Source organism: Kogia breviceps, chromosome X (genome assembly GCF_026419965.1).
Source record: "Kogia breviceps isolate mKogBre1 chromosome X, mKogBre1 haplotype 1, whole genome shotgun sequence".
Taxonomy (NCBI): Eukaryota; Metazoa; Chordata; class Mammalia; order Artiodactyla; family Physeteridae; genus Kogia; species Kogia breviceps.
In genome coordinates this window covers 32,459,974-32,477,170 of record NC_081330.1, presented here as the reverse complement: position 1 = coordinate 32,477,170, position 17,197 = coordinate 32,459,974, and positions in this window count along the sequence as shown.

Sequence of the window (17,197 nt, the reverse complement as noted above, 5' to 3'; positions counted from 1 at the left end):
GAGGGAGTTATATCAAATTGTTTTGCTACATTTGTTTTCCTATCCAAATTAAGTACTTCCTTTACTGTGTAATATGTAATCAATGTGCACTGAGATACTACTATGAATAAGTTATCAGAAAATGGTTTAAAATTGCTATATTTAATATGAACTGTTATCATTTTTGAGCATTTACTATGTGGCAGCCACTAGGTAATTTATTTAAAATAAGGTCGATTATATAATCTGTTCAACTTGTAAAGTTATGTCATAGAGAGCTTCTTATCAGAACATTCAGTGCAGAAGGCATAGCATAACCTGAACTGAGAATATCAGCATTTGTTATAGTTCTTCCAGATTTCTGGTCATTAATAATAAGCAATGAGAAAAAGAGCATCTTCATCAATCATGCTGGAAATGATATTATTTTGAGTAGAAAGTAATTCATGCAAGTATGGGTTGGGTTGTGTCCCCCTAAAATTCGTATGTTGAAATCCTAACCCTCAGTACCTCAGAATGTGACTTTTTGGAAATATGGTTGTTGTAGATGTAATTACTTAAGATGAGGTCATTAGGGTGGGCCCAAATCCAATCTGACTGCTATCCTCATAAAAAGGATAAATTTGGACACAGAGAAACACACATAGGAAGAATAATATGTAAAGATAAGGGTGATACTTCTAAAAGCCAAGAAATGCCAAAAGTTTCCAGCAAACCACCAGAAGCTAAGGGAGAGGTATAGAACAGATTCTCTCTCATAGTCCTTGGAATGAACCAACCCTACCAACACCTTGATCTTAGACTTTTAGTCCCCAAAAATATGAGTCAATAGACTTCTGCTGTTTAAATCACCTGGTTTGTGGTACTCTGTTATAGCAGCCCTAGCAAACTAATACCATGCCTCATGATTGCAAGATATGCTATGACCAGTGATTCCACCAGGCAATTATCTTAACAGTCGGTGGTGGGAATTCCCTGGCAGTCCAGTGGTTAGGACTCCGTGCCTCCACTGCTGGAGGCACGGATTTGATCCCTGGTTGGGGAACTAAGATCCTGCACACCAAGCTGCACCACCAACGGTAAAGAGATTGGTACATTTTTTCTATAATTGGCAATCTAGCATAGACTGGGGAGTCAATAGCTGCTGACATTCTTAAAGAAGGAAAATTTTGTAGCTTCAGGGAGACTTGAAGCTTTTGCTTTGTATGTATGGTGGTGGTGGAGGCTATTAGGAGGGGGCAATAGGTTGGCGGGGGCAGCAGGATACAAAAACAAGACCTGTATATATGCTGTCTACAAGAGACCCACTTCAGACCTAGGGACACATACAGACTGAAAGTGAGGGGACAGAAAAAGATATTCCATGCAAATGGAAATCAAAACAAAGCTGGAGTAGCAATTCTCATATCAGACAAAATAGACTTTAAAACAAAGACTATTACAAGAGACAAAGAAGGACACTACATAATGATCAAGAGATCAATCCAAGAAGAAAACATAACAATTATAAATATTTCTGCACCCAGCATAGGAGCACCTCAATATATAAGGCAAATGCTAACAGCCATAAAAGGAGAAATCAACAGTAACACAATAAGAGTGGGAGACATTGGGCTTCCCTGGTGGCGCAGTGATTGAGAGTCCGCCTGCCGATGCAGGGGACATGGGTTCGTGCCCCGGTCCGGGAAGATCCCACATGCCGTGGAGCGGCTGGGCCCGTGAGCCACGGCCTCTGAGCCTGCGCGTCCGGAGCCTGTGCTCCGCAACGGGAGAGGCCACAACAGTGAGAGGCCCGTGTACCACAAAAAAAAAAAAAAAAAAAAAAAAAAGAGTGGGGGACATTAACACACCACTTCTACCAATAGACATATCATCCAGACAGAAAATAAATAAGGAAACACAAGCTTTAAATGACACAACAGACCAGATAGACATAATTGATATTTTTAGGACATTTCACCCAAAAGTGAAAGAACACACTTTCTTCTCAAGTGCCCATGGAACGTTCTCCAGAATAGATCATATTTTCGGCCACAAATCAAACCTTGGAAAATTTGAGAAAATTGAAATCATATCATCTTTTCTGACCACAGTGCTATGAGATTAAAAATCAATTACAAGAAAAAAATAGTAAAAAACACAAATACATGGAGGCTAAACAGACAAAAAGACAACCCTCAGAATGGGTGAAAATATTTGCAAATGAAGCAACTGACAAAGTATTAATCTGCAATATATACAAGGAGCTCATGCAGCTCAATATCAAAAAAACAAACAACCCAGTGCAAAAATGGGCAGAAGACCTAGATAGACATTTCTCCAATGAAGACATACAGATGGCCAACAAATGCATGAAAAGATGCTCAACACCACTAATCATTGGAGAAATGCAAATCAAAACCACCATAAGGTATCACCTCACACCGGTCAGAATGGGCATCATCAGAAAATCTACAAACAGTAAATGTTGGAGAGGGTGTAAAGGAAAGGGAACCCTCTTGCACTGTTGGTAGGAATGTAAATTGATACAGCCACTCTGAAGAACAGTATGGATATTCCTTGAAAACTAAAAATAGAACTACCATATGATTCAGCAATCCCACTACTGGGCATATACCCTGAGAAAAACCATAATTCAATAAGAAACATGTACCACAATGTTCACTGCTGCACTGTTACCATATCCAGGACATGGAAGCAACCTATATGTCCATCAACAGATGACTGGATAAAGAAGATGTGGCACATATATACAATGGAATATTACTCAGCCATAAAAAGGAACAAAATTGAGTTATTTGTAGTGAGGTGGATGGACCTAGAATCTGTCATACAGAGTGAAGTATGTCAGAAGGTGTAAAAGAAATACTGTATGCTAACCCATATGTATGTAATTTTAGAAAGTGGTACTGATGAAGCTAGTGGCACAGCAGGAATAAGGGTGCAGATGTAGAGAACAGACTTGAGGGACCCACAGAGGGGTGAGGGGAAGGGGAAGCTAGGATGAAGCAAGAGAGTAGCATTGATGTATATACACTACCAAATGTAAAATGGATAGCTAGTGGGAAGCTGTTGCATAGCACAGGGAGATCAGCTTGGTGCTTTGTGATGAGTTTGAGGAATGGGATAGGGAGGGTGGGAGAGAGGCTCAAGAGGGAGGGGATATGGGGATATATGTATACATATAGCTGATTCACTTTGTTGTACAGCAGAAACTAACACAACATTGTAAAGCATTTATACTCCAAAAAGGATGTGGAAAAAAAAAGAAATCGCAAATGACAACTGAAAAAAAAAAAGAATATACAGAAAAAGGAAAGTAGGGTACCTCAGATTTTGTTTAAGACCTGTTGAAATTTATATGCTTTTGTTGAATACTTATAACATTATGGCATCCCTGGCCTCTCAAGTTAATTTTCTTAAGATTTAGTTTTTGAAAGTAGACTAATAAAAACATATACAATTCTCTGTGACATCTGCTAGAGAATATAACCACAAATGTTCTATGTAAAGACATTTGCATTTCAGAAATTCAAAAATCTTTTAATTTTTATCTGCTTTAACTGATTCACACATCAGCAGTTGTATCTTAAAAACTGAGTGGTAGTTTAAATTATCTTTTTTGTTTTCTTTTACTTTTTATTTTGAAATAATGTCAGAATTATAGAAATACTATGAAAATCATAAATAATTTCTATATACTCTTCAACAGTTCTCCCAAATGTTAAAATTTTATCCTAGCACATTTGCTGTCTCTGTCTCTTTCTTTCTCTGTCTCTCCTCTCTCATGTATGTATATATGATTTTTTCAAAGCTATTTGAGAAAAGGTTGGAGATATAATTCCCTCTATCTCTAAATATCCAAAGATGTATTTCCTCAAAACATGTATTACATTACATAAGCACAGTAAACTCATCAAAATGGGGAACTTAAAAATGATAAAATAATATTATGTAATTTTCAGCCCTATTCAATTTCCTCATTTTTCATACTAATGTCCTTCATAGGTAAAGAAAAAGAAATATTTGGTCCAGGATCCTTTTATGGATTCACACATTGCATTTCAGTATCACATCATTTTAGTTTCCTTTAATCTGAGACTTTTCTAAAATCTTTTATTTTTCCTTGACAATTTTGGACAGTATAGGCCAGTTACTTTGTCATATATCCCTCAGTTTAGGTTTACCTTATGTTTCCTTTAGATTAGATTCAATTTACACATTTTGACTGGGCTATCACAGAATCAATTATGGTTCTTCCCATCACATATCATGAGGTCCATGATGGCAATTCATTCCATTACTGGTGATGTTAACTTTGATCACAGTGTTAAAGGGTTGTCTGCCAGGTTTTTCCACTCTGAAGTTACTAGTTTTCCCTTTGTAATTAATAAGTATCTGTTGGAGAGATATTTTGAGACTGATTAGATACCTTATTTCTCATCTTTCACTAGCTTTGCTGTCCACTGATGATCCTTGTCTAAAGCAATTATTGTTATGTTAGTTGCCAAATGATGATTTTCTAATTTTTTCATTCCTATTTCACTAGTTGGGATGCTATTGCAAGGATGAATTTTCTCTTCTCCCCTAATTATTTATTTTTATGTATGTACATATATAGTATTATGAATTTTTGATTTCTTACTTTATTTGGATTATCTGTTCCTGCATCATTTATTGCAATTCTTAAATTATTCCTGATTTGGCCACTGTTAGCCCCTTCAAACTGACTTCTGTGTCCTTTTAGCATGTCAATCATTATTTGAGCATTTGCTCATTTTCTGGCAGAAGTTCTTTCAGTCTTATATTGTACTTTCACTGCTCCAAACCTTCCCAAGGAATGTGGTTTCTATTAGTGGAAAATGGTATTTAGAAACAAAGATCTGGGTGCTAGATGTGCTGTTGATTGCTAATTGTGTATCATTGCTTGTAGGTCCCATATATACACTATTTTTTTAAATATATAAAAATAATATATTAAAATATAATAATATATTAAAATAGTTACATATAATTTAAATAATATACTATATTAAAAATATGCATTTATATGTATTATACATATATATGTATGTGTATTATACATATATGCATGCTTTTTAAGGTTATATATGTGTGTATATATATATTCAGGGTTAATTATATGTATTTATATTGACTAATATATATTAATACTGATACTTTAAAATCCAGTAAACAAAAGAGGGTTTATTCTTACTTTCCTTTTTCCATATTTTAAACTCTCTTCTCCAACAGTGAAAAACCTGGCTCTAATTGTCTACAATATATTTACTTATTTGATCAATTCTACAATACATATAGTTTTAAAATTGCTAACTCAATCCACTGGGAAAACAAATCAACCAACTAGAGTATGCACTATTTGTTTATAGTTCTAATTATCTTTATTCTCAGGGCATATGATCAAAATACTCTTTTCAAAAGTACCTTGAGTTAGTATCACTTCAGTGTGATGACATTATTTATTTGAAATACAGTTAGGTTAATTTATTTCCATTTGTATTTCATTTTGTGTCACTTTCCTATCCATTGTCCTTTTGTTATACTAAAATAACCAAATTATATTTAGAATTTTTAATCTTGTTCAAATTATTTCATTCACCACATCTGTTACAATTTTAATTATTTAGCTTTAGATTTCATACCCTAAAATCTTTAACAGTATGTTGTGCCATTGTATTTTGCATAAATGTTTAGCTATCAATGTTATCAAACGTTGTGTTTATTTCTGCCAGATGAATCAAGTTGCATTATCATCTTCATAAAGTTTCTTGGATAATCTTAGTCTCAGTGCTATGTATTGTTCTGCCAAATGTAGAAACCTACATATCATGCATTAAACAAGAGATGATAATATTTTTCTCATTTTCATACTTTTAATTTTCTATAACAGAACATTTATTTGTCTTTCAAATTGGATTTAAATTTTGAGTACCTAAGACTATTGTTAATATTCTTTTTACTTACTTCAGATTTAATAAGAATTTGACCCACACTGCCAAAATTTGTGCCCCGTTTTTCAGTTGATTTTTTCTATATTAAGAAATTGGAGCATTGAAAAAATTATGGAATTATTTCAAGTAGAATAAAGTAACCAGAATCAAGTGATTTTGTCATTAGAAAGAATGTGTGTAGAATAAGTTTCATAGAACTTTGAACAATGCTGTTTTTTAACAAGTGTCTTGTTTAATTGTTTAATATTCAAATGATATCCCTAGGTACCTAAATTGGCACATTTGTACATTTGGTTAGTAATTGTTCAGAGTTATTTTTATTTTATAGTTTAAAAATATTTTGTTATCATGGTAGTGGAGGATAAAATAAATCCATAATCTGCTATGATTTTATCTGTGCTACATTCAACTGAAGTTTCTGAAATTTTCAATTTTTTCTTTTTTTCTTTTCTTTTCTTTTATTTTTTATTAGTCATCAATTTTATATACATCAGTGTATACATGTCAATCCCAATTGCCCAATTCATCACACCACCACCACCCCACCACTTTCCCCCCTTGGTGTCCATATGTTTGTTCTCTATATCTGTGTCTCAGTTTCTGCCCTGCAAACCAGTTAATCTGCAATTTGTTTTTCAAAAATGGGTTTAATCATCCAAATAACTTTATTTAATTTTCCTATTTAATGACTTTATAGTCATTTTTCTTTTTTTTCCTTACAACTTTATTGGAGTATAATTGCTTTACAATGTTGTGTTACTCTCTGCTGTACAACAAAGTGAATCAGTTATATGTATACATATATCCCCATATCCCCTCCCTCTTGAGCCTCCCTCCCACCCTCCCTATTTTTTTTCTCTCTGATAAAGGAAGAGAAGGCCTGAGAAAAGCCTTTCCCCCACCCCATTCTTGCTGCTTGAAGTCATATATATTCAAATATGCATAAAAATTTTAAATTATTGACTACATGTTAATCTATAAAGTTAGTCTTCAATAAATTTCAAAGAATTTCTATTATATTATCTTTTCTGAACATGTTTTGATTAAAGTAGAAATCAATACCGAAAAGAAAACTTAACAGAGAAGGTATTCATATGACCTTTTGTGTGTGATATTAAGAGGAATGAGTAGTTCCTGATTTAATTTGTGCCTATTTTGGTTAGTGTTTGCATGGTATATATTTCTCCATCTTTTTTCCCCCAGGAAGTTTATTTTTTTAATTTTATTTAAAATGTTTTATATAATTTTTAATGTTTACTTTCCATTTACAAGTATTACAGAATATTGGCTATATTTCCCATGTTGTACAATACATCTGTGAGCCTACACCACTAGTAACCAGTAGTTTGTTCTTTATACCTGTGTCTGCTTCTTTTTATTATATTCACTAGTTTGTTGCATTTTTTGATTCCACATATAAGTGGTATCATACAGTACTTGTCTTTCTCTGTCTGACTGGTTTCACTTAGAATAATGTCCTCCAAGTCTATCCATGTTGCTGCAAATGGCAAAATTTTGTTCTTTTTATGGCTGAGTAGTATTCCATTACATATATATACAACTTCTTTTTTATCCATTCATCTGTTGATGGACACTTGGATGGGTTGTTTCCATATCTTGGCTATTGTAAATAATACTGTTCTGAACAATGGGGTGCATGTATCTTTTCAAATTAATGTTTTTATTATTTTCAGATATATACCCAGGAGTGGAATTGCTGGGTCATATGGTATTTCTATTTTTAGTTTTTTGAGAAACCACCATACTGTTTTCCAGAGTAGCCGCACCATCTTATATACCCATCAACAGTGTACAAGTGTTCCCTTTTCTCCACATCCTGGCCAACATTTGTTATTTGTGTTCTTTTTGAGGATAGCCATTCTGATAGGTGTGAGGTGATACCTCATTGTGGTTTTGATTTGCATTTCCTGATGATTAGTGATGTTGAGCATCTCTTCATGTGCCTGTTGACCATCTTCATTTTCTCTTTGGAAAAATGTCTGCCCAGGTCTTCTGCCCATTTTTTAATCTGGTTGTTTGTTTTTTTTGATGTTGAGTTGTATAAGCTTTTTATATATGCTGGATATTAACCCTTTATTGGTCATATCATTGGCAAATATTTTCTCCCATTCAGTAGGTTGTCTTTTTGTTTTATTGATGGTTTCCTTTGCTGTGCAAAAGCTTTTAAGTTTAATCAGGTCCCATTTGTTTAGTTTTGCTTTTATTTCATTTACTTTAGGAGATGGATCCAAAAAAATATTACTGCAATTTATGTCAAAGAGTGTTCTATGTTTTTCTGTAGGTGTTTTATAATGTCTGGTCTTACATTTAGGTTTTTAATCCATGTTGAGTTTATTTTTGTGTATGGTGTTAGAGAATGTTCTAATTTCATTCTTTTACATGTAGCTGTCCAGTTTTCCCAGCAGCACTTATTGAAGAGACTGTCTTTCTGCATTGTATATTCTTGCCCCCTTTGTCATAGATTTATTGTTATCCACAAATCAATGTGATATACCATATTAATAAATTGAAGAATAAAACCCATATGATCATCTCAGTAGATGCAGAAAAAGTTTTTGACAATATTCAACATCCATTTATGATAAAAACTCTCCAGAAAGTGGGCATAGAGGGAAGATACCTCAACATAATAAAGACCATATATGACAAACCCACAGCTAACCTTATACTCAACAGTGAAAATCTGAAAGCATTTCCTCTAAGATAAGGAATAAGACAAGGATGCCCATTCTTGCCACTTTTTAAAAACATAGTATTGGACATCTTAGCCACAGCAGTCAGAGAAGAAAAAGAAATAAAAGGAATAATAATTGGAAAGGAAGAAGTAAAACTGTCACTGTTTGCAGATGACATGATACTATACATAAAAAATCCTAAAGGTACCACCAGAAAACTACTAGAACTCATCAATGAATTTGGTAAAGTTGCAGGATACAAAATTAATATACAGAAATCTGTTGCATTTCTATACACTAACAACAAAGTATCAGAAAGAGAAATTAAGGAAACAATCCCATTTACCATCAAAAAGAATAAATAGCTAGGAATAAACCTACCTAAGTAGGCAAAGGACCTATACTCAGAAAACTATGACACTGATAAAAGAAATTGTAGATGACACAAACAGATGGAAAGATATACTGTACAATTGTTTTTTAAGCAGAAGAAAAGTTACAAACAAAAATACTTTTATACTTCATTTTTTATTTACTTATGTAATTACCTTTGCCAGTACTTGTTATTTCTTCATGTGGTTTCAAATGACTGTATAGTGTCTTTTCACCTCAGCCTGTAGAATTCCTTTTAGTATTTCTTCTAGGGAAGGTAAGCTAGTAATGCTTGGGTTTTGTTTATTGTGTATATTTTCATTTCTCCTTAGTTTTTGAAGAATATTTTTGCTGGATATAGGCTTTTTTTTGGACAGTCTTTCTTTCAGCACTTTGTGCCCTTCACTTCCTTCTGGTCCCATGAATTCTGATGAGAAGTCAGCTCTTTATCTTATTGAAGTGAAGATTCTTTGTACATGATAAGTGACTGTTCTCTTACTCTTTTCATAATTCTCTTCTTTATGTTTGGATTTCAACAGTCAGACTATGATGTGTGTACATGTGGAACTCAAAGAGTTCATCCTACTTTATTGAGTGGTTTGGATTTGTAGATTAATGTTTTCCATCAAATTTGTGAACATTTCAGCCGTGATTTCTTCAAATATTCTATCTGCCCCTTCTCTTCTTCTTATGAATGTGTACGTATGCTTGAAGATATCCCACATGTCCCTGAGGTTCTTTTCATTTTTCTTAGTCTTTTTTCTTTATGTTCCTTAGACTGGATAATCTCAATTGAACTATCTTCAAATGTACTGATTCTTTCTCCTGGCTGCTCACATCTGTTGTTGAGCTCCTCTGCTAGATATTTTTTTCATTTTAGTTACTGCAATATCAGTTCCAGAATTTCAATTTGATTCTTTTTTGTACTTTCTATATTTTAGTTGTTTTGGTGAGGCATTGTGGTCATACTTTCCTTAGTTTTTTTTTTTAACATGGTTTCTTTTAGCTCAGCATATTTATAATAGCTGATTTAAACTCTTTTTCTAGTAAGTCAAATATCTTGACTGCCTCAGGAACAGTTTCTACTGAGTTTTTTCTCACCTGTGTATGGACCATACTCTTGTTTTTTTCTATATCTTGCAATATTTTTTGTTGTTGAAAACTAGATATTTCAGGTAAAATTATGTGACTGCTCTAGAAATCAGACGTATTCCTCCCTAGAGTTTATTGTGGTTGATATTTGTTGTTGCTGTTGTTCCTGTTGCTGTTTGTTGTGACTTTTCTGGACAAATTTGGTAATGTCTGTATTCTATGTCTTTTCCAGCCACTGAATTATGCTTGGTTGGGTTAATGATCAGCTAATAATTGAACAGAAGTCCTTAAATGTCTTGAAACAATAATTATTTTGCCTTTTTCTGAGGGGCTCTGTGTTTGTGTATTGGGGCATGCTTTCAATATTTACACAGTTTTGGTTTAGCCTTTACTTCCTAATTGTGCAAGGTCTCAAGGTCAGCCCAAGATAAGAGAGTGAGGCATTTTTAATTCTTTCATGGGCATGCCCACAGCCCTGCACATGCACTTAGCCTTCTAAATCCCCAATAATGTGCCAGAGCTCGAAGCCTCCTATGGATATCTCATTCCCAGGTCTTCTTTTTAAGTTTTTGGTCAGCGTCTTGCTTGCCCCAACTTGTATTTGTACCTTAGGCAGCTGGAATGTTAAACAGTTGCCTAGGGATAAAATTTATCCTGTGGAGTGAGCTGAAGCTGGGAGGTCAAGTATAATAATAACACCCTGTGAATGGGGTTTTTCCAAAGAACTGCCAGTCAGGTCAAATAGTGAAAATGGTTTAGAGAAGAGACTTTGAGAAGCTCCAAATGCAGTCTACCTTCTCTGGTGGTTGCAAGCCTGTTGGTTCTCATAGCTAGCATATTTGCAATGTTACTAGTTTTCAAGGCTATTGTAGAACTAGAAAGAAGGAGGTGGATGTTAGTTAAGTTATAATAACACAAAGTCTGATGTTCTTACCAGGATTTAGCAACTTTTCTATCATAAATGCTCTTTGAATTGTTGCAAGCATTTGGTTAGTTTCCAGAGTTTATTTTGACCATTTCCAGTGTTTTTGTTACTTTTATGGAAGGATGTATTAACTACAGTCCTCTCTGCCTTTCCCCTAAGCATACACTTTTAACCACTGCCCTGTAGTTCTCTTTACTGAGCTAACTCAGAGTCATTCTTCAAGTTTTCTCTTAGAAATCGCTTCCTCCAGGATGCCTAGAAGAAACTTGGCTTACAGAAGAAACATCACATGGTCTCCTATGCACTAGAGTAACATCCTGTATCCTGTTGCTCTTTAACAACAAATAAACAGGCAGTTACAATATGACATAATGTCCCTCCATTGAGACTGTAACGTTCTTGAGAATAGGAACATTGTCTCTCTTAAAGTCAATAATATGTAGCATAGGGATAAGGTAAACTGAATGCAAAGGCAGAAGTGTTCTATTCTGAATTGTTTAAAGTCAACAGGTAAAAGAAACAAAGGATACCTGAAACTGGGAACAAATTGAACACACTTTCTAAAAAGAGTTCCCTCAAGAAAAACTCCCATTTCACTTATCCTTGTTACTAAATTAATTGCTTCTCTTAATCCTTTTCTAATCTACGCATAAGGTTCCCAACTGGCCCCAAGGCATTAGGTTTATTAGCATAGGAGTCATTATGAAGTATAATAAATATTCACGAAGTCCTTTCTCTCTCCTCTCCTGACAGTTATCACTACTATAAAGGAGTGGTTTTCCATAGACAAACACAACAAATTCATCTCTAATTTAATTTGTTGAAACAGGACTGCAGAAGCGGAAAAGGAGGAAACATTTTAAAGATGCAGCAGGACTGTTTCATTCCATAGGCTTCTCTTTAAAAAAAAGGATCAAAGAGAAATTCAGGTAAAACATTCCTACAAGAAGAGCAAATATTTCAGAACCTAGACTTCAGTATGACAACCAACCTCCAATCTCATCTCTGGACTGGTCAGCTAAGTGAAATGTAATAATTGCTCTGTCACACAGCAGCATAGAAAGCAACCTCCCAGTTTTGGGTTCTCTGCCTTAAGATGCTGGTGCTGTTGGCTGTTATTGAGAATGAGTTGAGAAATTTGGAAGAACTATTTGACAAAAGGAACTTGGGAACTATGAAGAGGAAAGGGGGAGAGATGACAGGGCTAGCGGGAGAGGATAGAAGATGATGGTTCAAGAGGGAAAGTTGGGAGTGATAATTGGTATATAAAGGTTATGATGGGTTGCAGAAACACCAGCTACATGTTGAAGAGAAGGAGAAATTTCTTGTCTGTGTTTTGGCAGAGCCTGCACGGTGCTTTTATGAATCAAAGTAAACTGAGCTACTTTGGATTGTTTAGATTGATGATGATCATGATGATGATGAAGGACATTGCTTCTCTATTTTTATTTTATTTTGATATAGTTTTGTAAAATACCAGTGATTGAGAAGATAGTTTTATATAGCATTTAGTTAAAACTGAGACCAATAGAGACACCAGCTAAATAGAATATAGTTTTGATAATTTAATATACTATAAACCACACAGCAGCTGAAAGCAGCATTTTCTTATTGTCAAGCCTAGGTTCCAAGTCAGGATGCTGTGTTAAATAGCTAGGTTATACTGACTTACTTGTAGAATATGTCTTGCCATGGCATGGCTCTGTGCTTATGCTTTTTTCTTTGTCTAGAATCCCTTTCTCCAACCTTGAATACATAACATTGCCAACACATTCTTCATTACCAAGCCCAACACCTCATGCTCTATTTTTTCCCTTTAAAGTGTGGTGAGTATTCTTAAAGCTTCTGGAACTAGTCTGCCTGCCGGCTCTGTTACTTCAAAGCTGTGAGATCCTGGGCAAGTCACTTAAGGTCTCTATGCCTCAGTCTCATGCTCTGTAAAAAGAGCATGATATTAGAATCTACCTCATAATATACCTGCACAGATTTTAAAATAATTATGCAAAAGCTTTAAACATTACTAAACATCTACTAAAGTGTTCTGTGAGTGTATGCTTTTCTTATCCTTTCCCCATAGTTCATTGATTCTTTCTAGGTGTCTACTCTGTCCTTTTCATAAATGTCTGTTATAATCTTTATTGCAAGTAGTTACCAGAATATCTGTTTCCTTAGACCATACTGTGAACTTGAGGGCAGAAACCATAATTTATTTATCATTGTGTCTCTAGCATTTAGCACAGTACCAGGCACAGAGAGTGTGTTCAAAATGTCTTTGATTACTCTTTCTCCCTCTTTAGTGGCTCCACTTTCTTCTCCAGGTCCATACTTACCAGAATTCCCCCAGGATATGTTTTTATCTACATGAATTCCCTGTGTTTTGACTGTCCAGTCTCTGCTGATGATCCTCCAATTTACTCACCAGTCACATATTCCCACCAGCACTCCAACTGCTAGCTTTCTACTATTGCCAGAATCTCTCTCTTTGGAAATTCTGCCACCACCTCAAATAACCTCTGTTCCCAAACTCAACATTTTATCTATCTATCTTTCCTCTCAAACTGCCTCTTTTCTTGCCAATATTATAATTGAATGACATAGGCAAAACTGCTTTCATCATGGTACATTATCTTGTGTTGGTTTTTATATTGTTGGAGTTCAAAATGCTAGAGATCAGATCTTTATATTTCTGAATATCAAATTTGAACACAAATATACACAGTAAATTATAGATGTTTATTCTACAGAATCCACGTGATAAAGAGAATAGTATTGCTTGAAAATATAATCACTCTCTATGTCTACCTCCTCTAATGTTCTACAGTCTATCTTCATTCCTCTTCTTTATTTTATTTCTTATACAAAGCTTGTTTTAAAAGGTTGTAATCCATATAGAATAACCCTCCTAGCCCTCTGACCCCCTACCTCACCCTCCAAAATAAAAAACAAACTTAAGCAATTTGAAGTCAATTTAACATGTCAGGGATGCTTCCTATGATTTGTGTCTGTAGATATAGGTAAGAAGGTATGTTTTGTTCAGCAAAGATAGTTGGGATAGGAGCACAGGAGTGGCAGTTTCAAAGATTACAGAGGAGGTAAAGGCCATTTCATAGTGGCTTAGTTAGGGTACACATTTTCTAGTTAGAGAAAATAGGAAAGCTGATGATGATCATGTATTGAAGATACTCTGATGCAGTTTCTCACAACTGCTTCCCTGAATATCATTTCTTAGGCTATTCAGAATGAGTAAAACTGATTTTCCAGATTCTGTTTCTACAACTGATAAACACAATTCAATACACTAAATAAAATAGGTCTACTTATTAGTAAGAATGATGTGGAGTATAGTTATTGCATCTAATTCTTAAAATCAGCAACAAAACAGCATTATTTGGAGTAGATAGAATCGCAGAAGGGCTTATGTGTTTCTTATATTTCCTGCATGTACAGTTCTCTGGGGGGCCACAAGGCATTCTAAGATTCTGATTTTAGCCATCAAAATTAGCATGAAAGATAGTAAGAAAACTTCTAGAGATGACATACAAGGTGGTGTTATTCAAATCAGCAGATAAGATTTATACCTCTTCTTAAAACTCCAGAATGAGAAGAGAGAGTATTAAGTGCATCAGCCTTTCAGGAGATAGATGAAGTCTGGGAGAAGAGTTCATGGAAAGTAGAATTAAGTATTGAAAATCAACCAAAGTGAAACTTGGATGAAAGAGAAACCTTTAATAAACCAATCAAGTAGAATAGAAAATATGTGGAAGTAGTTCATTTTTAAAGCCTTTAAGCATAAGAATCTAGTGGTGATGTAAAAGAATCTAGATACTTCGTGTGTCTAGAAATGCATGCTGAGTATGTTAATGAACCTTATTAAATATTCCCAGTTCCTCAGCATCAAGGAGGGTCTGGTATACCCAGACAAAGTATTGCTGATGCTGGTGTGACTAAGAGAGCAATGGGGTCCAATTGGTCCCAAATAGCAGTTCCCTCCCCACACTTCTCTTCATTCCTTTCTACTTTCCCAATTCTCCACATTAAACTAATCCTTTCTCTTTTCTCATTTGCATATTAAACTAATCCCAGTAAGTAACCTGTAGAGGGATTTGGAGAGACGTTTTCCTCTGGCCTGAATGGACCTACCACAGAACACAGGTTGTGGGTTCAAGAGAGGTCAGAAAACAATACCTGCTCATATGCTACAGCCATCACAATTTCACCAAGCCGTTTGTGTGTGTGTAACTGAACACATCTAGGGACCGAAATATTTGTGGTGCATGTGTCTCATTCTCTCATCATCTTACGTTTTCTATTTTAGAAGCAACAAGAAAACAAAATTCATAAGAGAAAATCTGTCTCTGTGAATAATATTCAGCTCATGCAGGCATAGCACTTTTTCATGTACTATTATGTGCTTTGTACCAATACAGTTTTCATATCTGTTGTGATGCCCTTGGGCATCCCAGGTGCTTTCTTCTCCTGTTTGTTGTTACGAGGGATAATTCAGAAACATGCTCAACTATGGAAATCTGTTTGGTGCACATATACACATATCCTGTGGTATGTATAGTATACACTTTACATATATACACCTAATATATTTAAATGTTGACTGGGAATTATTATGTTTTTTACAGTACAAAGTTATTTGACATGTATGCATTTTCCTCCAATTAAAAAAAATAATTGTTTCAGAGCATGTTCATTATTTGAGACTACCTTGGTGTTTCACAAATAATATTGAGACTTTAGGGTGTTTTTTCCCCAAAATATTATTAATTTGTTTAAGAATATGAGAAAAAAAAGCTGTATTGACTTTTAGCAAACATTTGCAATCAAAAGCACTTGTGCTCCCTTTCCAATCACTAGAGAGATTAAAATCATAACCATCTTATAGGACTGCATTTTTGACAGACTCTTTCATAAAAGAGATAGAACTGATAATGCAGGTGGTAAGAAATTATTCCCCTGAATGCTGGTAAGGTTATGAAGGCTACATTTTTCAAAGAGCTAGTTTTGGTGGATAGATTTCAGTTGTGCTTGCAATACAGAGTTCTCCCACACTGGAGATTAAAGACTCCTTTATCAGCAGTGACTTAGAGATCTGAAATGAAATATAGATCCAATTAATTTCATCTTCCTGTGTCAGTATTGCTCTTTTCTCCTTTCATAAGGAAACTGGACATTTGGATTCTATAGAGTTTTATGGAAAGCTTCCATGGTGATGCACTTATTTTGGTAAAACAAAGACCTTGACTGGATCTTTAGTTGGATCAGATGTGACTGAAGATTTGAGGATTTGAAGCATCTTCTGTCAGGCTGAAAATGACACTCTTTTCCACTTGTGAAGTGACGCCTGGACTAGCAGAATTTTTCAGTCATATCTAATTCTGTTGTCCAATACTGATTGTTTATTTCCACATACTGAGAGGAATCTATTAAGTGCTGGAAATTTTCAGAGAAAAATTTCTTTTGTTTTCCTTTCTTTCCCCTTAAGAGTACTTTAATAGTTTGCTGTTGCTATTGAAAATGATGATGATTATGATTCTTGTTTTTTTGTGATGGTGGAATATTAACAATAACTTTAAGAATGTCATTCCCCTCAGCATACAAGGAATAGCTCCTTCTATGAGAGTAAGGAGAAGTAGGAATAGTTTGTAATCTGAGCCAGAAAAGAATTGATCATTCCTTGAACTTGTGTTAATCATTTGTTCTTTGTAACTTTGCCAAGAATGAAGAAGAACGCTTTAGAAACCAAAATGCAATGGAAGGAATAATAAGTGCTACTTTGGGTAAGGATGAGTTATAGCTATGAAGCACTGGTGGTCTCTGGGGACTTAGGATCAGCTACTTGGGACCTAGAATATTGCATGATGTTGATAATCAGTTGTGTCCTTGTTCACATTTGTTACCACTTATGCTTAATCTAAACTTTCCAAAAGGCTTACATTTAGAGGTAAGGTAAAACATACAGAGGATTATCCCAATGGTAGTGTCACTCAAACTTGCAGTATGATGTGTTCTTGTAAATGTGAAAAAACAAAAGATGGAGTCAAAGGTAACTCACTGGAAAGTACATATATCTAAAGTAGTATTTTCATGTTATTACTCTCAGTCCCCTTACTCTCTGTTATTTTTCTAATATCATATTTACTTTCTAT